The sequence below is a fragment of the Anopheles gambiae genome, chromosome 2 (assembly GCF_943734735.2).
Source record: "Anopheles gambiae chromosome 2, idAnoGambNW_F1_1, whole genome shotgun sequence".
NCBI lineage: Eukaryota > Metazoa > Arthropoda > Insecta > Diptera > Culicidae > Anopheles > Anopheles gambiae.
Window position 1 is genome coordinate 112,921,965 of NC_064601.1, and position 24,246 is coordinate 112,946,210.

Here is a 24,246-nt window from a genome sequence, read left to right on the forward strand (position 1 = left end):
TCAGGCACACCACACATACACAAGCACACACACAACAACGCCTATTCTGATTAGAAAAGTGTTCGTGTTTACTCCCACTTTTTGTTCAAGGATTGGCACTCTCCTGTTACGTAGTTGCGTGGGCTTTTAGATTCGGCACTCAGTTCCACCGAGCGCGCCCGTGACCCGTGTTTCGGTTCTCTGGTGCTGTAGCCCCAAAATTGGAAACCTGAAAATGGAATATCCTTTCCCCGCGTTGATGACTGTCAATTGAAACGCCCTCGAACGGCACACCGAGGCTGGAGTGATTGTTTTAGCAGTGTAAATACTGTTATTAATTAGACCTCATCGAGAAAGGTAGGGAGAGAGAGAGAGGAAGAGAGAGGGAACGCAGAACGTTTGCTTATTTTCGTGGGGATTACACCGCGCTAATTAGCGCCGTTTTGGGTAATACAAGAAATGTGATTTAGTGGCTCTTTAGCAGCGATTCGGGAGCACTCAAAGGGTATAGCGAGACTGTGTACAAAGCTATTAATTAGAGATGAAGAATGATTCTTGAAAGAAATTGGGTTAGGATCAGTCGTTTGAGTAGAATTATGAAGTATTCATTACTCACTGGCAGGTTAGGTAAGAATACCTTAGGTTCTAAACGTTAGAAAAAGGCACATTCAAGTATTCTAGGCTTCTTTCTTTTGATCATAAGTCACGATCAAATAGCAACTGCAAACTTTTCAAATCATATTTGCATCATTACAGCCAGCCAGCTTCAAGTACTCCCTCATGCACTTCACATATTCCACGTTTATTCCAAAAGGAAAAAGGGGTAACTCCCCCGACGTAAGCAGATTGTGCACATTATTGCTATTTTCACGAAATTGCACAACTCTACCGGGACGACCTTTCCGGTACGACGACACACAACGACCTAACTGCATTCTCAGGACCATTGAATGGCACTGGAACTTGCTGAGGCTGCATCATAAATAATATTGCCCCTTGTTCGTTCGTCTGCCAGCAGCAAGCTAACTGCCACGTTTCGCAAGAGTACAAAACAACTCTTCAACTATTCAACGTTCCCTATTTTTCCTTTTTGCCTCGTTTGCGTAACACACAATCATTGCAATCATGGCTCCAGCGAACTGCAACTACTTCCAATTATTTTTCCCTTGGTGGTAAACGGTGCATCATTAATTGAATCGATTCCTTCTTTTTCCACCTGGAATGGAAAGTACTGCTGTGCTGCAACGGGAAGGAAATTTTATTTATAACACTCAAACCTACCCAGGGGGAGGAAAAACTAAAAGAACTTCGGTGGAACAAAACGCAACGCGATAGGAATGGTCGCAGCAAAGCAAACAAAACCTTCGAGAACTTCTCGCTTGGTGCGCTGCATCCATCCCTCGCGCTGTGGGATGTAATCAGTGAATGAAAAATGAGTCTGCGACAAAACTTCCACAACGTCATTTGCTGCAGAGTACGATGGGATGAGGGGGATAGAAACACAGAAGCTCCCAAACCCAAACCAATCCCAGAACGACCTGCTCTACTGGATGCTGCAGGAGAAAACTGTGGCTGAGTGTGTGTGTGAGTGCTAGCGGAAGGATACCGTCTGGGAGAGTACCGTCTCGACGTCTAGCAACACACCCGTTTCCCGGGACAGACGAGCAAATGGGGTCAGGACACGCGGGAGGGCTTTTTATCCCATCCCAACAGCCCCTCGGAGAAAAGGAGTACGTTATGTCTGGAATGGAGAAACATCAGCAGTCACTTGGGTTAGGAAATGTGAACCGGAACTCCAGCAAGGGGTAGTAGCAAGGGATGTACGTGGGAGACGTGTCGCACGGAAGAAATGTGTGTGTGGCTGCAACCTAAATAAGTGTGAAACGCTCCAAACACTGGAAAAAGCTGCTTTTCCTATCTCGCCCCCAAGAAGTCGTTGCGAAGAACACACTAACGAGATATCCATTGCGGTTGGTCGGGACCATCCGCCCAAGCTATTTGTGCTCCAACGGATATCGGGACAGACAGCGAACAGATAACGTGTACAACACGCGAGAAGCTTTAATTAAGTGTCTTTATAAAAGAGGATTAAGTTTTTTGGGGCACAACGAACGATACTGAATTCCAATGGCTTCGGCCAGGGGATTAAAGACGGGTACACGCGTACTTTTGAACTGATGAGAACCTTCTTCCTCACATACCCCAAACCCAACACCCCAATGTCCATTACACATTGCCTCTCCTCAGGACAAAAACCCAGGCTATTCTTCAGCATACCGAAAAACCGCAATGCTTGCAAAAATAAACTCAAACATACTGGCGTGTGGTGCCGCCGCTAACCTTTGGATGCTCCAAATTTCACGGCGTGACTTGGCGTCAGTCCTCTCCAAGGAGTCCTCCAAACTTTTGCGAAACCGTTCTTTGTGCTCCACTTTGTTCTGTCTGGGACGACGATGACACTGGCGATGATAATATGTCTGGACGCTTCTATGCTGCCACCCCACCGATGAATCGAAAAGTGAAACAATCTAGACAACGGTTTGGAGAACCATTGGAATGGAATTGTTTTTTTTTCCTTCTCTGTCTGTGTGTCAGTGTGTACTCAGCTGTGAAACAAGCTTCTGACACGTTGTCTGATGAGTTCTGCACAGGGGCAAAATTGATGCTGCCATCGGTGAAGACGTGCCACAATCCGACCCAGCGTAGGATAGGTCCTGAGTGTGCTCTTTCGTACGTACGCTTGTGACTGTCCCAAATTGCTTAGCACGGTGTGCAGATGGTGTGCTACCTTCTCGTGGCAGGGAACGTGAGCACGTGCGGCACAGACAGCGACGTGTTCAAAAGTTTTTAAAAGAACAAAGTAATACATAATTTAACACGTCTGAGCCAGATATTGTGTCTGGTGCGTTCCAAGAAAAAAGGGAAGAACACTCTTTCTATTATTAATACTAATACCTGTCACTGCACTGCTTAGAAATTGGGAACCATTGTGTAGTTTGCTCTAAAAAGCTGTTTCCAAGCTGCTTCAACTCAAATCTTTATTATGCTACGGCTTAAACCAGACCAACTCCCCCTCCTCCCAGGACCTGCTAGAGATAGTCACGAAGACAATTCTTCTTCTTCCTATGCCACCATCCGGCTCGCCGCACCATATTCGGTAACGTCTGCACGAAAACAATGCTCGTTTGTAAATCTCCTCCAGCTTTTTTGCTGCATCTTGTCTCCCTCCTCTCTCCATAAACCAGCACCTCGCACAAAACAGGATTCACGACGCATAAACGGACCCGGGGCCAACCAAAACCGGGCCTAGAGGTCACACACGCGGAAGACCTTGTGCGCAAAATTTGCACCACCGTGCGCAGCAAAATGCATTCACCTTTACGTTTTCGCGAGGGACGGCGCGGTGAACCAACCCAAAGACCCAAGCAGAGCAGTAGGATGATTGGGGAGACATGGGGAGACGACACCATCCACAACCCTGCCCACGAGATACGATCGAGAATTGGTCCAAATGCTGGTTGGCTTGTGGTGCAGGAAAACAAAACAAAAACTGGCTCCAACAGGTGGTAGTAGAGGAGATCCCGGTGAGGGTTTTGGGTGAGGGTGGAGGAAGGGATTTGCTGTCCAAAATTGGTAAAAATCTTTGCTTTCCTTGAACTGGCCGCGTGCACGAGCGCACCATCATCATCACCCAAGAGGATGCAACGCCACGACAACAACAACACCAGCGAAAAAGAGAGCGGCGGCATATGTCAATTCTTGGTGGACACCTTTTGCCACAGCCAAAGGCTAGACCTTGCAGTGCGTCGTCTCGTCCTTCGATCGGGTTGATCGATTTCCTGCCCCCCCTTGTTGTCGAGGTGGCGTGGATCTTCCACCGGATTGTGCACGCACGAAACATGACAGGAACGTCACTTTGTTGCAAATGTTGCGGAATAGACGACGAACCTGACTGCACCGGAAGAACCGGGACGCGACCTTTTCCCCACTGCGAACCATATTCGGTTTCGGCCAAACCAGACCCGCGGCTCTGTTGGAGCCTGGGTGGGTGGGTGTTTGTAGGTGCGAGGTGGAATAAATTAAAGAAGTTACGACGCGCACCGGTCCTTAGAGCAAGTGAGCATTGGCAATGGTTTCGGATTTCGATCGTAAAACAGGGACCAACAGGCAAGCCGACAAACTGGACGGGGAAGAAAACTTCTCCCGGCCAGAAGACGCAGGTTGAATCCGTGCGCACTATAAATATACTCGCCAGTCGCTTTTGTTTTATTGCGCCAGCCGACATGTCCTTAAAAGGATTGTGTGGTGTGGCCTCCCCGGCACGTTGGAAGACCACGCATGGGACCCCCTTGTACGAGAGGAAGAAGCACCTACAAGCAATGTATATTAACTGATAGGTCTGGTGGTTCCCTCCTTTCTTGTGTCCCAGACAACGCCAGCGTATCGTGTGCGCACAGGATGAAAAGTCACGATACGATGTCATTTTTGCTGGCTGGCGGTTCACCTGACAACCTGCCCAGACCAGGCTGCCAGGCACTGTGGTGCGCGCGTGTACCCACACACAAACACACACACACATACAATGTTTTATTTACTTTGCTTCCCTTGCATGATTGATTGGTATGTTTATTTCGAACTCTGGTGACTAACGACGCCTAAAGCGTCATAAAAGCTGCCATTCGATCTGGTTGGTACGTAGTACACATACATAAAATCAAATCCGAATTGGAAGGGAAGTACACACCGTGAAAGATAGGGATTGTTTATGTTTATCGAATCAAAAGCAGACATTTTACTTTCGTTCGTTCGATTTTATAGAATTAAATGGATCGCAGTTGAAAGATACAGTACACTAATGCATACAGCGCCATCTGCTGTGAAAAAAGTAGGGCTTTTTAGAGCCTTCGATCAATTGAAGAGAAGTTTTGTTGAAAATTAGATAACTTTCAGATTCTGATTGAAGAATAACACAATTTTCGGCAAGCAATGTGTCCAATTTCGCCAAAACAGTATCTTCCAGCATTCCTCGCCAATCTCCCAACACTCCAATGGAATGTTACACTATCACCACAAGGTATGTGTTACAGCCCTATCACAATGCTATTACTGTGCACAACTTATCTGCTTTAATTCCAAGCCCCCCATCCCACTATCACCCAATCTACTGATAAGAGGGATGTGGCATGTCCATTCCCCGCGGGGAATACAACAACCAAAGAATAGCAGTAGTAATGACGACTTTCGACCACCACACAACACAACAACCACTGTGGTGGTGGGGTGTGTGTGTGTTTTTTCGTGGTGACTAATTTTCGTATGATTGGGCGTGTTTTACACACATCCTACACACGCTGCTGTGGGGTGCAGATAGAAAGTGGGTGCATTTTCAACTGTCCGGTGGTTTGCAACAAACACACTTTAAAAGCTGGAGGGCGGCTTCTGGGGACCCAGCCCAGGGTGCAGGCCAAAAAAGCGGTTTTGTTCGCGTTTTTTTCCTTGTCAAATGGTGGTCATTTACAAACTCTGGTACAAACCGCAGGGGTGGAGTTGGAGAGTGGCGGGTGAAGATCACTATTACAACGATCATCGTGCGTAACGGGTCACTACTACTGTTTGATAGTGTGGCCGGTTTCCCCCGAGCAGCGGTGTACAGGTTGTTGTTCTGTGTGGTGTGTTCTTTACACTCCATCCCACACCATGCTGTGTGGTCACGGCGGGGGAAAGATTTATGATGTAGCTTATTTTTTTAAACATGCTCTCGGAACACACACACACACACATACACACATAAACGGACGTAATCTAGTGCGAAAGGTATTTGACCGAAAATTAATTTACTTCTTCTGCTGGTGGGCAATGCGCAGGTGGTTCAAACTGCGGCAAATAATGTTCCAGCTGCTGCTACCGGAGTCCCGAGTATATCAGCAAAGTGTAACAAGTGAAAACCCCTCCGGAAGTTGGGATGAAAACAATGTACACACTACTGGTTGCAACCTGTGCAACGGGGTTATTACGGGGATGCTTATTCGGCTAAAAATTTTTTCTTCCACAAAACCATAAAGAACCTCGAGGTGCTTATTACAGGAAGAACGGGTTTTTTATCTACGGCCAAACGGATGTAGAACAGAAGAGAGTGGCTAAAGAATTTTTTTCGCTGTTTTGCTCTACGTCCAAACCAAAATAACGTTCATTGCTTTCCGCCATATCAGAACAGTTTGCTGAAGTTGGCAACATTTAAACCGGGACTGGAATGATTTCACTATTGCTTTTAGCCTTCTCATTGAAGATTAGCGCAGAAACCACTTTCTTCTTCACATTGCTCTGTGCCTTCACTCCACATCACACGCACCACACACTCAGTATCAACACACACAGCACATACGGTCCGTAATCTCGTTCGCCAACTGTTTCGAAAATGGTTTCGATCTGATAGCACCGCTTCGACGCTTTGCCCCACACCACAGCGCTGTGTGGATTTGAATCGATATCGCGCGATCGATAACTTAAACGAGATGAAGTATGAACGAATCGATTACATCGCGCAATTCGAGACACGGTTAAGTAATCGAGACTCGCTTGCTCGCTTGGTTCGTGAACATTTTGACCGTTTGGGGTACGATAATTGTAACTTCCAGAGGTGCACATTTGCGATGCGATTAAAACAGTTTGGAAATTGGATCAGAGGTCGTCGATAAATGAAGCTGCGTGGATTATATAAGGAGGTTTGCGTAAGCTCAGGTGCTGAAGAAGCTTTACCTGAGCTGAGGGAGATGTTTTAGAAACGGAGACATTTATTTAAATTTACTCATATCTAAGAAATAACTGTGATCTTTAGTATCAGTCTTTTTGGTCCTTCGAGCCGGATTTTTCTAAAAAACAAACTAAAATTAACATTCAATCACAACAAACGCTTGCAAAATGGCAATTGCTGCACTGCTCAACACCTATCCCCCTACTTCCAAACTTGTTTTTAAGTGCAATTATTGAATGATCGATCGCAAACAAACCTCATCGTGTGTCATGTATCCCAACAGCACTAATATGACAGTACCCATAACTCATCCGCTAATCGGCAAAACAGATCAACTTACAACAGCACTACACACTCATCACTCTTGTTTGTGGTCGCGAGAAAATAAAATGAACGAAACACCTCTTAAGACACACCTCACCCAAAACTGCCTGTCCAAACACGTGTGAAATAAGATGATCTCACCAAAGAAAGAGAGAGAGAAACAGATCACCGCGCGCATAGTAAGAGCAAAAGTTAATCCTCCATGCGCACCACGCTCCGATTACACTACACCCTGAACTGCCGTTTTGGAATCAGCCCAGCTCCGGGCACCGTCAAATGACCCTGGTACTGGTTAGCCGGAGCCGAGCGGGCCCAACACACGCACTGTCCCAAACCGTCACGCCATCAGAGGTGTGCGATGTGGCGGCTTCCTTTTTGCAATCTTTGATCGCTTCGTTTCGCACATTTTATGATTAATTCTCTCGCGCCAGCCACACACACACTTTTGTACGAATTAGTTTGCACCGAGTCTATTTTGCACACCTCCCTGGCTTCTATCTACCTTGCCTCTCTACACCATCTCATCGCTCTATGGCTTTACAACTCTCGCTTTCGGTGACCTCCAAGCGGTTCCGAATGTTTTTATTTTTCTCCTTTCACAAAGAAGGCCCACTGAAAAACCGTTTTTTTTCATTTGCCTGTGGGTGGCGGCAATGTTCCTTTCGGCGGTCCCTCCCGGCGGGTGGTTTTGGTTGGCCACCTGGTCGTTCGTGGGCGTGTTTTACATTCCCGTCCCCAGGCGTTCGTCAATGACGCGCGCCGAAAAAAGGCAAAAAACTAAAAAGATCCAAAAGCTAGGCCGCCACTAAACGGCCAGAGGAACGATTGAAGAAGGAATAAAAAACACCGCACTGACAACGGCACACACAAATCTCAGATTGCAGAATGACAACGTAAAGAGGGGAAAGGGAATACAGTAACCAGAAATTAATGATCTGGGCCCCCTCACTAAGCGCACGTTGTCGAATAGAAGAAAAAACACAAGACGAGTGTGAAATAATTACTACCAAAAACTACCCCCTCAAAACCCAGTAGCTCGAGCCGGATTATGGGGGCGCCGTTTCTTCCCTTTCGCAAAGTTTTTTTGGGGGCTGGGAAAGAAAGGTAAACTATAGCTCGTCGCGCATGGCTCATCAAATGGACCGTGAAGGATGGCCATGGGTTAGCAAATCGGAGAAGCACGGAGGTCAACCCGCCCAGTAGCGTACCGTGCTACTGGGTGGTATGGTACAGGATGGATGGTTTTTGCAGTCCCGCACGTATTGAGCGCTTCGATCTGTCAAAGAGCTATAAGTTATAACATTGGTATTTGTTACTCATGGGGAAGGCGCACCGTTTAACCGCGGAAGAGTAACAAATCAACCGTGTCCTAGCGACGCGTTCAATACTTCGTTTTGCTATTTATTTCCATCCTGGGTTGCGCGACATTCGCCACCCACCCCACAAAAAGCCTCCAACAAAACCGGTGCACGAGAAAGCATTTTTTGGAGGTTTTGGAATTATTTATACCACGCTTCTTCTCTGTTGCCCTCCGACCAAAGCGCAGCTTGAAGAGCTCTACGCTCTTTTTCTCTGTTTGTTATACATTATTGCACACCCCAACCTTCCTTTCACATACCCGCCCCCCCGGTCGGGATCGGATTACAACCGATCGGATTTGGAGAGAGAAATAATCGCCGATCGTAAAACGCAAATCAAACGGCACACAAACAGCCGGAAGCTCGCGCCAACCCATCCAGCGGCTCCTCTCCACGTGTGCGCACACACACACACACACCGAAAGGAAGCACACTTCCGAAACGGCACGAAAGGAGTGAAGGTGCAAGGTGGGCGCACCGCAAGGTGAGCGATAAATTCTTAATTACCACTTCAAAAACGCAAGTGCCGGCCGATTGTCGTTGCTTATTGTTCGCCCGCTGCTTCGCGGCCCAGACTATTATTGTCACGCAATCGCGACCCCTTATTGCGACTGGGACGTGCTGCCGCCCCGATGACGCGACTGGGCTTGACTTTGGGTTTTGAGTGTGTCAACAGCTTTGCTTCGCTGTTTAAAGGGTGCTTTTTCGATTGGAAAAAGGTATCAAACATATCGAAATGGTCGTTTTTAGCGGCTTACCGGTAGATTCAATCGCGTGGCTGTAGAGCAAACAATAGTGGCATACCTTTTCACCTTCGAGACGCCCCACCTAGTGGCGTGTTATCGATTTTAACACCTCATCGATGCTCTATGCAACGGAGATCCTTACGATCATACCTTTCTAACTAGCAACGGCCAACGCCATCGATACACAGGAGTGGGCGAACATAATAATTAAGTTTTAAAAATAGCTCCCAACGTATCCCCGTTTCGATTGCCGCTCAACCAGTGCACAGTGGGCAACGGCCATACAAACGCCGGGATGAAAATCAATTCCTCGTGCTATTGCAGTTATTCGTCATTTAATACAATTGTTCTTACTATACAGGGTAGTCCTACACTAAAATCGTCAAGACAGCGAATAAAACTTAATAATTATCGCTCACAACATTGCATTATTGCGTATCAGTTAACAGCATCAACAGTAAGTGTTAGGAATTAAAACGAAGGTGGAATAAGTTTCTGACTGAACATGAATTTTTAAAGTATTACGCACTAAAAAAGTTGTGTTTTTATGGTTTGTTTGGAAAAGAGCTGATTCCTATCTTACGACCTTTTTTAAACTGTTTTTCCTCTCTTCAGTTTTGTTTTTTGCCTGTTTGTTGCAAATGCCCGTTTATGACAGGTAGTTGGATACTGGTGGTGTATGGCTCATACAACAACACGTCAAAATCGCTCGCGCTATTTTCAAGAAAATTTTTAATAATTTTCGGGGTCGCAGATGGTCGCAACTAATTTTAACGACAAAATGTAGGAAAAATGTTGATCTTTCTTATAATATACAACTCACAAGTGAAATCGAGTCGAATCATAAAAAAAATCACTCTCCAAAATGAAAATATACAAAAATCCAGCAGGGATGTTTGGTTTTCAATCATTTATGAACTTTAAAAACAAGTTTTTGTAAAATATTCAGACATACCATCAAAGTTTGACAAAAAACCTTTCCAACGACACATTGATTATCAAAATCTAAGCATCATATACTAAAATATGATGGATTATGTTTGGTCAAAAAATAGCTCCAATTTGGGGCAAAAAATACAAAGTTTACACTTTAATGGCCTATATCTCAGTAAGTTTAAGATAAAAACGTGAAATATTTTGGTTTCAACTAAGTTTAAGTATCTTTTTTAAGAAAATGATTATGGTGTTAACCTGTGATGTAGTTGGTTTTTCGATTTTTATACAGGCGTTTGCCCAATGTGCAGTGGCAGTACAACCAGTCGAGCCGTCGTTCGTTCGTTCAATTCCCGTCCCAATCATCCGCAGCGTCAGTGTGACGCGTAATTGGTATCACCTTTCACGGGACGCAGCAGCAGCAGCCCGACTACCAAACCAGGATAGACGTCATCCTTTTGCGAGCCGTTTTCCGACTTGCCGAAGGACACCATCGCACAAGGACATTCTTCGAACACACGTTATACCGTGGCAAGGAAAGGAATGTGTAGATTGAAGCCCAAAATAGCTGCTGGTGCCAGACGGCTGTGTGACAGCCGCCCGGCACCATGGCTTCCGGATGACAGCCTTCTGCTGTCCATCCTGTTCGCGTGCCGACGTTAGTGTTGGCTCATAGGACAGACGTTAGTGTTGGCTCGGGAAAGTCGTCGGCACCGCCCGGCGGCATTTAAATCGGTACTTTTTACAGCCAAGCTGGTACAAAGTTCAACGTCGGAAGGTCAGCCCGTCGTTTGGAAAAAGCTTTGAAGTGTTTCAACAAGTATCGGGAGGCACGTGACAAGGTAGGGTCGTCTGACCGAAGTTCTCACACTGTGTGTGCGGCCCCGCCAACGCAGAAGAAGAAGTGCATAATCAATCTACAAAACAAAATAATGCATAAATTAGTTCGACACTTCATTAATATCTGCGCGTTCGAGGCGCGTTGCTGCGTGCAAGCCACCGTGTGACGACGCCTTCTTTTTTACGCCTTCCACGAATTATGTCAACCTCATTACGGAATGATAGAGGTGTTGATTGGCAATTATATTCCTGCCCACCTGGCGTCAGGTGTACCGCCGCCGCTCATCCCTGCAGGATCCTTTCCACTAATTAAGGATCGACACCGGCACTGGCATAACCGAATAAATGATGATGTGCTGCCACTGCTGCAGCTTACATGAAGATACCGTACCGTACTACCTCAAGAGGCTGCTGTGCCTGTTGTTCCTGGGCGTCCTTCACCCTCTCAAGTGGCCACTCTCAAGACGGTGTGACAATAAATTTCTCCCAGCCAGCTAATACCTGCCCCTGCTGCTGAACAACACTCTCGGTGGCGCTCTCGGCGGTGTGATGCTTACCTGCAATCAAAGGGGAAAAAGAGGAAAAACGAGGTTGGGGTTAGAGATGTACGAAGCACTAGGAAGGTCAGTGTGTAACAACGGTGGTGTTGTAGCCTGCAAGTGATTAAATATGAACATGCACAAGAAAGAGGGGGGGGGGGGGGGGAGAGTATGGCACAATGTGGGTCAAAATTGTGAGCGACAGCTACGACAACTGCACTTGGGTGTGTGAGGGGCACACGGACACCGTTGCACTCCGTTGATAATTCAGCACGTCACATGAGCGCGCCAGAAGGGTTTGGTTCCTGTGACACATCGTGGAAACATAAATTGTCACTTGTGTTGTTCTCGTGTCATGACATCGAGTGTCACGCTGCGAGTTGTCCACTTTCCAGAGGGAAAAAAAACACGACAGGATGAGCTGTGGACTCGGTGGACCAAGTTCGCCAAAGGGGCGTTAAACTGTCACAAACACTGACACCGTTATGGGTTGATATACACTCGAACAGATATCTAAATAGACTACACAAACACACTGGCAAGAACGAGTTGGGGACAATGAGCATTATGTTGGATTGTCCAGCTTTGTTACTAATTCCTCTAATGTTCGACTCTCTCACGTCCCTTACACTCCGAGTAATGAACTTAGAATAAAACACGAATTAAGATAACTTTCTCCCGCTTAAAACTAGTGATCGTTTCGCTAGAACCACCGCAAAGAGCGCGCCGGAAGTGATTAAGCCATTATTCTAATTCCTCCCCCTCCTTTCGCTCTTCCCATGGACAGACACGGGTGTCGATTTTCCAGACCATGACTATCCCATCCACACTTTTGCATCTAATTAGCTAACGAGCTTCAGCGGAGAATACAGGTCTGGATGGGGGAAAGTTTTCCAAACACTGTCCATCCGCCCCTAAAATCGCGCCACTTTCAGCACAAACATCCGGCGGAAAAGCGCGCACAAACACCACACCGCTTTGTCGTCACATATCGCTTGAAAAGACATTAAAAAGTTAGTTTAGTTGCGTTCAATTCCACCTGCAAATGCATGGCACCCGGCCCGCCTCAAAGCCTCGCGCAATGGTGTGCAGCGGGGAATCGTGTGGCGTCATTTACTGACAAGCGCGAAAACTCCGAGACTCAATGACGGCCAGCACGATAAAGTTTAGCATGCCAGCGTCCATTATCCAAATGATATATCCTTGGGATACCCTGCCAACAGACGTAGGGACGGGTTTACTGGAAGAGCCTCTCATTGCACCGTGCTCGGTTTGGTTACGGTTCCTGTGACTCGGAACAGTTCTCTCGTGCTCCTGATCCTCTTGAATTTCTGCTGAAAAGGGCAGACAAATATCGTCATAATTCTCTTAGCGTACCGATGAAACGATTAGCCATCACGTGGCATCCTATGAGACCAAGGTCCTGCTACTTCCTATCAAAGGAAAAGCTGATGAGGATTGTATTACAAACGAGTTCCTAGCATGAAGCTGCTTGACGACGGTTTACCAGGAAAAGGAGCACGTGTCGTGGCTTTCGGTAGGATCTAATTTTCTTGTTGAGTGAATGAACTCATAGAATTGCGTTATTATTAGGAATGCCATCGTGTCCTATGGCTTCCCAAGGAGCCAATTCCGATTTAGATTCCAATGTGTGGTAGCGAACTTTCTCTTCCGGAATTTTTTTTTCTTTTTCATACTAAATATTCTTCTTCCTGTTGGTTTAGGCAAAATGGCAACCCAACCGTAAATCAGAATCAATCAACCCCAAAACCTTTCAAAGATTACACTTTTTAATCTCCCAAAGTGTAGCGCTTCTAAGTGGGTGCTTCAAGCAAGGCCCTACTGCTAGACGCTCTAATAAATATTCCGCGTGCGATACATACTTTTAAAAAACTCCCATTCCATCAAAACATCCGGGCCCGTTCATACACACACGGAGCGGAAAATCGTTCAATAATTCATCAACGAGACACCGATGGGTTCGGTTGATCGAACACGACGCGTCGCTCGCATTCTCCGGTGCGTACTAACGGCGCAAAACCCGCAAAACTATGGGGAGCCATGCTATTGGTGCCTAATACTCCTTTTCGGTGCTGTCGCTAATGGAGCAGACCTTTCAGACCTGATTACACAGCTAATGAAATATGTCCTTTGCCATCCCGATTAGCACCGAATTAGTTAGAGCACTCTGCGCTCACATACGCCTGGTAATTATTAACATACATCCACCACACATCAAAGGGCACAACACAAAGAGAGCGCACATCTCATCAAGCAAATCATATTTCAATGCTGCAGTGCTGCAATGAACAGCATCTCTCGCGTAGTCTTCATGGTTTATTCCCTGCCTTTTTGCGCTCCCGGTGTTATGGACACCGGGTGTATCATCAGCATGAAGGTGTTATGCTGCGGGATAATGCTACGGGAGAGTTAACGATGTGCAAACTTTCTTCTGCTTCACGATGAAGATCCTCCGACTTGTGGGGTTTGAATACGTTTGGCAGAAAAAACACACTCACACAGCGGTATAAAGCATCCAGAAATGGAAAGTCGTTTGGGCAGAGTGCGTCACAGGGAAAAAGTAACGCTTCAAGCAACCGACACACCAAGCGAGCTTCTGTGTGCCATTGGAGGCGGAGGAAAAAACTGGTAGAAGGCAGCTAACTTCCGTGTCATTGAGTTGATCGTTTTGTGTTATTTCTTTCTGCAAACCCTCTCCCCCGAGGTGCCAATCTCGTCCCAATGGTCCAAAGACAGATCGGTGACGCTTTCTGCAAAAACAAAAACCATTCCTCCTTCTCCTTGGTTGGACAGGTGACGGCTGCCGCCGGCCGCCGTCTCTGAAGGAGATTAAAAACATCCCCCCTTTCCATCTTCAAAAAACACTCACTTGGAGCCGGTTTTTGTCTTATATGCATATGTGATGAGAAGGCTCTCGTGTGTCTCTCTTTCGTTTGCACAGACTCTTTCTTTGGATTTGGAGGAACACACCACAGCTAGGGGCAATTTCTCCACCGGTGTCACTTCAAGCGAGGGAAATTAGCCACAAAATGAGTAGACGAAGCCTGCACTGCCCATTGAGCGGCCTCTTTTTGCCAGTCGACAAAGTAACGGAGGGGTCTTTGCATTCCCCTGCAGACCCGGAGCAGTTTTTTAGATGATGGTGATTGATTTCGATATTCACAGGCAATGACGGGCAGCATTCCGAAAGCATCGCTTTCGAACAAGTGCTGTTATCCGTCAGGTTTAGCGAAAGAAGACAAGATCGCTTTACACAGCATCATAAAATTGCCACAAAGCATCTCCGACCGGGAGGAGGACGACGTCATTATATGGGGAAAAGGCCCAATTGACAGTCCGTCGTGGCTTGCGTCCTTGGCTGGAGGTTGGGGTTGGGATCAGTTTATTGCATTCCATTCCCAAACCCGCTATTCCGCTATCTATTCTGAGGAATGCGAAGCATTTGTATGCTCCCAGAGCAGCGCTCTTTTATGCTCTGTCGCGACAGAAAACCGGGAGTGCATGTTGAATGAATTGGCTTAATAACGGAAACTTATGAAGTAAATTCCACCACAAAAAAGTGGACATTTTTTTGCCATGACATGCAACACACATAAAGAGTTTTATCAACATCAAGCTAAATACAGCATTTCCTGATAAAAAGCCACATCAATTAGTTACTTCTAATCAACGGGTTCATCTTGCAGTCAGCGGTGGTACACTACACCATCGTCACGCAAACCAATTCCCCAAGATCATTAGGACCTAAAGAACTACTTCCCAAAGTCTATCTCATGACTTCCATATCGAGTTGAGGAAACGTTCGCTCGAAGGATGGAAATGTCCGCTGGGAGCTTGTTTTTCTTTTCATGCCTCCTATACAATCAACCACTTGTCGGTCAGTCAGCTGTCACGTATCTCATTACTACTTCTGGTCGCAATTTCTGCCCAAAAAGGGCCCAAAGGTCTCGCATCTTTTCCACATCAGCAAATAGAGACACGTACGCGCCCAGGACTGCTATCATTAATGATAAAAAATATATATATAATTCCACTTCAGCCAAGAGCTTCTCGTCTTATTCCAGAATGATCCAACTCCTACGAACAGTCGGAACAATCGCCCAAAGATCGAAGCATTGACATTGAACAACACACGCTTCGATTCGAGCTGTGCGTTACGGTCTATTGGGTTTTGCATTACAATTCTTGCTTGGAATTGCCCCTTACTATTCCCCTTTCAAATGACAAATACACACACACGCACAAACGGTTGGTCAAGGTTGATGGTGGACACTTGTAAGAAGCCCTTGGTGTCTATGCGCGGTAGCGTTAGCAGTGGACAGTATCATACAAAAAAATGCCACTCGGAACACTATTGGATTCGTATTGTATTACACTCCACACACGAAAAGGTTAAAACAATCGATACGTAACGTGTTTTTTTTCGTCGTCTATAAAGCTGACCAGGTTTAAAACATAAAATCTGCAACGATGGCACTTCTTTTCCCCCCACCCAGTGCCGTTCGCAATAAATGATTTTGCATACATGACCTGCTGCGTGCGCCTTTCGGGGGAAAAATCAATTTTAATTTCCATCCAGGGCAGCTTTCGTGCTACATTATTCAAACAAATGGTTCGAGATTAATTTGCTGAGCCAGCATAAATGGCTCCGAAAATAAAACAACAAGCACCACACAACCACTGGCCTCGGGAGGATACACCAAATCGATATGGTACGTGCATGCGTCAACCTCGTTTTTTTTTAAATAACAGAAGAGCATTCGTGGGTGAAAATGGGTGAGCATACAACCCTCTCCTCTCTCTCAGCACTCTGCAGTCAGCCACTCTGCGCAGCGGAAGGCTAAAAGGTCAGCATTAATGAGCTGCCGATGATGCCCTTCCGGTCGGTAGTTGGTGAATGATTCATTCAGTACCGAAATGCACACAGGACAGCCAACAGTCGAACCGAAATGAAAAGCGCAAACCATTGCAGCAGAAAAGGTAATAATGCAAACGGACCAACACAACCACGGACCGATTAAATGCACTTTTCACGAACGATTTATCAAACATGTCAATGATGATGATGCAATGTTTCCACAGGGCGACTTTCTTTTTTCTTCCATTTTTACCCCCTTCTTTTTACCAATCATCACAACGGGGGCCCTTTTCCAGTTGTATGTGTGTGTGTGTGTCGCACGGCACCTGTCTCCCCATGGCGCTCTTACTTAATCACCAGGAAGAGAGCGACCAGGCACAAGCAAGTTGGCGAAGGAAGACGACACACCGCGGTCTTTTTACAAGCGACACTTTATCGCATCGAGCAGGCGTCGAGAGAGCATGGGCATGAGGAATCTGGCGCTTTTCTGTTTACACGTTTACAGCATTCACAGCAATCTAATGCGGATCAGGTTTGCGGTGTGATCTGGTTCGACGGAGAGAGGACACAAATCATTGGGGCCGGGTTCGTCGCTTGCGCGCTTGCTTGCTTCTTCGCTAACCAATCAAGCAGCGAGTGATGTGACGGACACGGATGAATGCACTTTTATGTCCGCTAGCCGAGATGCAATCCAAAGACGAACCGGTCACAACGGAGCTGTTGATTATGATGATGGGAGATGATTTAATTTGCAGTACAGTGTGCACTTCCTCGTCGAGCGCAAATCGAGAGAGCGGGGTCGCGTGCGCGTGTGTCTTGATTAATGTCGATCGTCACACTCGCGGGCAAGACGAGATTTGATTCAGCGCTTTGTTCGTACTTTCTATTTAATGTATGCTGGAGGAGCATAATTGTGACAGATTGGCACAGATATTAGATCGCCATATTTCGTCCGTTACGTAAATACGAATGCAAGCACCTATAAACGCCTGCAGGTTATGCAATCCGCGCAGCTTCTTTCGCTTAACAGATTCTTTAGTGACTTGCATGAGGGTGTTTTTGGAGATGAACGCCGCATCACGATGTCATGAGTCATTGTACCATTAATATCTGTACCTGTCTGCATACACCAATTCTCCATTTGTATTGCGAAATACCAGAGGACAACAACTAACACCGCTCATACCATCTGACGCAGGTTGCAAAATGTTGCGCTGTAACCGTGCAGGCAAAACCCACAAACTCCATTAAGGCTTCGTCGGGGCCTGGGTCGTTCCGTACCTACATATTCTCAGCTTGTGCCACGGTGCCTTCGCCTTCTGCAATTCTATCCCAGTGCGCGCGCGGCAGGTCGTTGCCGCTAGTGCCGAACCACGCAAAAATAAAACCAGCACACGGTGCGCGAAAATGCGAAACCAAAAAGAACACACAGAACCCACAACAGTACCTAGCCGGGGTGTTCCTACTAACGTTTTGCGGTGGTGTGTGCGCACTCACGGTTAAGAACGATAGAATGCAACGATACGCGTGGCCGTTCCACTCGCCCAAACACAAACACAGCACAGGCAAAGAGAGATCGAAGAAGCAACCACGGCAAATTTGCTCAAAACTGGTTAAGCCTGACTGGTGTGTGGGGGGGGGGGGGGGGGTGAATGGTTTCTTTTCCATCTGCCAGTTTGCCGCTATTAGACCCGCGCGCGCTTGCTCGTCTGCCTGAAGGAAGAAGGAAGTGAAGTCTTAGCCTCCTCCGAGCCTCCTCTTCTAGACAGGTTCTACCTTTGCAAGGGATTGCTGAAGTGCAGCTGATTGCTGGCTCTAAACCAGTGTATGTGTGTGTTTGTTTGCCATGCATCCATCCCGGCCATGGATTGGATTGAGTCCGGAGCCATGGGAGAGCGAGCCTGACTCATCATCACACCACCGCGCGCGCAACCACTTTGGTCCCGTTAGTTAGCGAACAATCGATACCGGTGGTTCGCGGCCTCCCAACACACACACACACACACGGCCCGACGGAGACGATGGCAAATCATTATTCTGGCCGAACCGGAATGTAATTTGATTACTACACCGTCCAGGTATATATCGGGTGCTGAGGCTTCGATGACGTAGGACGCCCCCCCCTGTCTGACTTCAGGTGGTGGCTTTCCCGTGGCGACCGATGGAAGGCAATGAAACCGGAAAAGCGACACGCTCTACCTGGGCACCCCGGTTATTAGGGCGGTAAAAAAGCAGGACGACGTCCTAATGGTGTTCATGTTCTGCTGCCATCTATTTCCATGCGCAACCCATGTCCGGCACACGATAAGAAGGGCCTGATAAGCGGGCGCATTCTCCGAATAGAAATGGGAACAGTTAGGCAGAGAGAGAGCAAAGGAAAGAGGGTGAAGGTACAGTAATGAACTGGAGATGTAAAAACAAAGGTAAAATGGTTCTTCAATTTAAAGCTATGAGCTGCCGATGGCGGTAATTAACATACATGTCGAGCTGATTCAACAGGTTCCGGGTCCTGTTTAAGCTTTAAGCCTTATTGAATGTTACAATAAACGTCAAGCATGTTAAAAGCAACCACAGCCGAGAGTGTCTCCATTCGCACAACCATTACGACAAGTGTGAAATGCATTAAAGACGGCCGAAACGGTGACTTCTCCCCGTCTGATAATAGAATTAGCGCACGTAATGCTACGGTGAAGACCACCGCCCTACCACACCAGTCCTGCAGTCTACAGTGAGGGGACACATACAGGCAGGACAGCGTTGGGGTAAAGTTGTGTGAATTTTCATACCGCCACTCAAATTGAATTCCCCAAGCGTCTTGTGCCAGCCAGCGCGGTGGCTGCAAAAGTGTCTTGTGGCCCTCTCGCACGTTTCCCTGTGGAAGTGTGTGGATGCTCTTTTTGTGCTGTTGCCTGCTGACTCGTGACACCACACACGCTGTTGTCAGCGCCGCGTCAAGCCGCGTTGGCGTGTCTTACTTGTCTTGCGGAATGAGTAAGAAGCTAAACAACCTGCTCGCACGCACGCTCGAGCCAAGAAGCAAAACATACGCTTTATCTAATTTAGATGCAAATTTGGTTATTGATTGTCGCGATTCGCGGCTGGCTGGTGCGGGAGGACTTCAGACAAACAAACTGTACGCCATCAAACGGAACTTTATTCCAATCCACCAGTGTCCAGGGGGACAGGGCAAGAGGGTCGATGGCCCGAAGGCTATCGACTTCATTGATGGATGATGTCACAGTGAGTTTGCGGTAATGTCGTTCGGAAAGAAAGCAGGCTTCGTGTTTTTTTTTTAATGCTAAAATATACAAAGTGGATTAAAACGATGTAAGAATTAAAGGATTTTACCATTTTTACAAACTATAAGCTAGATGTCTGGGCTGGCTCGAGCGCTGGCTGACGCTGGTCGTTTTGGATGGGAAGCTGTTCCCGCGTGTTGACCCAGGAGCCAGACAATTCTGTCTCGTCGTTCACACCTCTCCGGATTAAACTCACTTGGATGCTTTTCTTTATATCACAAAATTCACACTTCAGGCTGGCTCAATATACTACACGCTACACAACACAACTACACTGTACACGACGCACTCACGCACCTAATTCTACCTGGTATGAGCGCGCCTTGTATGTATATATATGAACACAACTAGTATGTTTCCATTGACGCGCTTACATGTTGGCCATTGGCGGCCGGTACGCGATCGATGGTTTCGTTGCATCCGAATGCACCGAATTCCGAAAAAAATCTATTTCGTCATCACTTGCTAAACTAACAGGAATTGTAGTAATACTTCACCGGACATATTGTTACTAAAATGGGGGGAAATAATCGTGTTTCGTTGAGGTCAGTTATAAAGGCAGGCGATAGTTTTTTGTTCTAAATATGCTCTGTAACAACTTTAGCACGGTTCTAATGATTTCGTTTTGCTCCTTATTACAGAAGGCTATTCTTTTAGCACGAATTACTGGGGTTTCCCAGAAGGTTTCATAGCTGTGGGACACTTTATTGACTCTCTCGTATGGGAAATGAACAATGTAATGTGAATTGGACTCTCTTAGTACCCTTGTTGGACAAATCTAATTGGATTTCCAAGGGGCCTGTCCAAAAAGGCTGCCGTAGATTCTAATTTCCATCACATGAAGTTCATTTCCCATACGAAAGAGTCAAGGAAGTGTCCCACAACTATGAGAACCTCAGGAAAACCCTGTAACATGGTAAGAAAAGGCTCTTCTTTAATTCTCTAGACATTACTAAACCTATAATTATCAATGAGAAATGATTGTATACAACATTATAAGAGCGTCCTTATCAAACACTTAATTTCCGTTTTTTTTTTTTCATAAAATCCTAATCAAACCAATGTATAACCAATGTGGAATCAAGCTCTACTTTTCACCGGGCTGGCAAAGGACTTCCAACTACGTTAGACGAACCAACATCGCCCAACACCGTGAGTGGGTGAGTGTTACCACCGTTTTTTTATGGTTCAAGTTCAAAACTATCACTTTTTGTCCTTCTTTCTGGTGCACGAAGACGACGTTCGCCGATGCTCTGTGCTCATCTTTGCCCTCCAGTGCACACTGCTGTACACTTGCACACCGATATGCAGCCCACCAACGCCACCACTGTGTGCATTGGTATGCGTTTACCCCGCCGTCGTCGTGTGCGCGAGGATGAATGCTCATCTTCCAACAGGAGAAGGAGAAGCTGTAGACATTTTCTATGCCATGTTCACTTTTCGCGCTGCTTGCAAGTACGACATGGGAGAGGGGAAAGCTTTGATGCCATTTTCCCAAAAGGACAGTGCGTGTGGAAAAAAATGCAACACCATAGCTACACATTTAGGAGAGGGAGGATGCAAATAAATAACCCCGTCCTATTATCACAAAGGCAATAAACAACAAACTGGGCTTCCCTATCGGAGCTTTTCCACACCATTTTCTCTTTACCAAAACACGCACCGAAGACGCACACCTTTCTCCAATTGGAAAGAACCACCGTCAGTCATTTTTTGACAATTAGATATTCAATTTTAGCCTGCCCTGGTTCGTCGCAAGCCCGCCTGTGGTCGGAAAATCTCGTGGCATGCTGCCATTGTTTGTTTTGTTGTTGTTGTGTTGCCGTGCAGGCAACAAATTCACCTGTAGTGTGTGTTCCTGCACAGCACAGCCGAGCCCTCCCCTGTGCAGCCCGGTGTGTGTATGTGTGTGTGTGTGTGTGGGTAACAGTGTTAGAGAGACAGACAGAGAGAGACGAGATGCGCGCGCGCGCACACGCTCGCTCGCTGACAGTACCGTTCTTTCGTTTTCGTGTGGTTGTGTGCGTGCGTGCGTGCGTGTGTGTGTCGAGCGCTTGAGAAGAGATTTTGGCGATGGTGGCGCGTTATCAAACACCGAAGAGGAGCGTGGGCTTTTCTTCTTCCAGCAAGCAAAAGCACTGTAGCACGGGCAAGCATGTCGCCGCGCGTGTTTTCCTCTTCTTTACCCTTTGACCTGAAAAACGTACGTACGTACACGGCATCCTTTGCTTCCTTTGCTGCGGTTCTAGCGCGAGGTTAAACCCCGGGACACCTGTGTGTGCACTACTAACCTATCTTTCTGTCTTTACCGTGTCTTTCAGCCGGAGGAAACGGACAGGGCTGGACCGGCGATCGTTCCATGCATACGGTTAACGGTAAGTGAACTAATTATCTAATCAAATTGCTATTCCCGACCCCGCACACGCAAAGTCAGCTGAGATCCGCGGTGAAGGTTGCTGCTCGTTTGTTGTGTTGTCATCGAAATTTGACACTTCTCGTCCCAATTTGCATTGTGCAGCACAAGAGAACCTTTCGACTGTTCAGCTTCCGGGCTTCGTTGTATCGTTTCTCAAAGTGTGTATTTGTGTTATTCAACACACGGATCCTGCTGCTTGCACAAGCCTTCTTCAAGAACATGATTGTTTCTTGTTTCTACCCTGGAGCGCTGGAAGAACATTTCTATCGGGACTTTCCGCACACAACCTTAGGAACGTCCTTAGCAACACACGGACGGGAGCCTGCTACGATGCCCACACTTTCATTTTCTATGTCAACCGAACGTACCGGCGGCATGTAAATTCTACATTAAACATACACACACACACACACACACACACACACACAGCCACAGACACCATTCTAGGGTCCCGCAACAACAACGCCGCTGCGGAACAGCTGACATCAGGCCACCTCTTCCAAAATCTTCCGAAACACGGCAATGCAACACGTCCCACCCGGATGTGTCCGGATTCCGCGCAGCTTTCCCGGTTGTCACCTTCTTTTCCGGCTTCCTCCACACACAAACACTGTACGAAGCACCGTTGTTAGAATGGTAAAAAAACAAAACACTCGACGCGAGAAAACAGGCGCTTACGGCACCGCACACATCCGCACGCTTCGAGAGTAAGAGAGTAACTAACACACACTCTGCCTTCTTCTGCGGCGCTGTGTGATGGTGCTCGACCATGCTGCAGACAGTAATTCGCCTCGTTGCGTTGTGTGCGTGTGCTTCGGGATGGGTGGTGTGTAAATATGAAACCGGTGTTGGACAAAGGCAGAATTATTTTGCGCAAAACAAGGACTTTTTAAACGGGTGTCGGTGTGTGAACACTAAACAAGAAATCTTACTTTGTTAGAGTACAACAGAAGATGGTTTCTTCCTTTATGAAAGTTCCGTTTTGCTTCAAATCCTGGCTTACATTTATGCTGTGTCTCGTAGTACGAGCATTTTAACTGCCACCCATAGTTTAATATGACCACGTACAGGATCATCATTATCCCACAGTGTGTAGGAACGGAAGCACAGTGGGAGCGTTTCGCTTGTTTTTGAGATTTTTCGTGCATAAAGAGGTAGTGGTCTCTTTCGTTTCAAATACAGAGTGGTCTTAAATGCTTTTTTTTTTTTTTGCAACTTCATTTCACTCTTTTCGTTGTAATTCACTAAATAATGGGTAATGGTTTTCTTGACATGTCAATGCAGAATGGTAGCTTCGAACTAAAACAAAACTAAAGTTATTTGACTACTAGTAATAATTGACAAACCTATTTAATTTACTCAAACACAGTGAATTGTTATAGTAAATAGAAAAAAGTGTTTTTCTTATATGCTTTGCATTGTTAAACTAATTTTGCAACGCTTAGAAAAATGGTATGCCACACTTTTTTGACGATCTAGTCTAAAAACAGGAACAACTCGTTGATTTTATCAATCTGCCCAAGCGGCACAGATTAAGCTTAAACAACTAGAAAATCAAATATCCATAGAAAAACCATACACCATACAGACCACACAACAGTAAAAAGGGAAGGAAAAAGCTCTCAATGCGAGGAAAGCTTCACCGTGTGGCTCTCGCAGCAATAGATGACGCCACCCGCTTTTATGCTATTTTTAGAATGCATTAGTCGTCTACCGTCTGCTAAAGGAAGCCTTTTTAGATTCCTTTTAGATTGAGAGTTTGAGCCGGTTAGGGCCCGTTTAGTGGTCGTTCAGTGGATTTGTGGCACTTGGGTAAGCTTTTTACCGTGAAGGTTTAAATTGGTGATGAAGTAGTTTCACCAACGAACCGACACGGTACTTGTTTTTATAAGTGTCCCATACGAAAACATGAAATATTCACAATAAACTGCAATGCGATAAATCCAGGACTTTAGAGCACAAAAAAAATTGGGATACAAAATTTTGTGTACTAAGGAAACCTACAGCTACAGCTTAACGGCTAGGAATTTTATTATCAGTAACAAAATTCAACCAACCTTAAATCCTTGAATATACGTCCACTGAACTATTGAGCATGTAGCATGGCAGCTACCCGAAATGATGTATTTCTGACCCAACCCTCATTAAAAAAACTTTTTGCTTATTGAAAAAAATAACATTC

At 46.4% G+C, this 24,246-nt stretch overlaps 1 protein-coding gene across 11 annotated transcripts in view; it reads right to left on the reverse strand.

The window, feature by feature from the left end:
- LOC5667093 (supervillin) overlaps positions 1 to 24,246 on the reverse strand; it is a 205,880-nt gene that overhangs the window by 82,443 nt on the left and 99,191 nt on the right. The gene's annotated exons all lie outside the window — the stretch shown is intronic.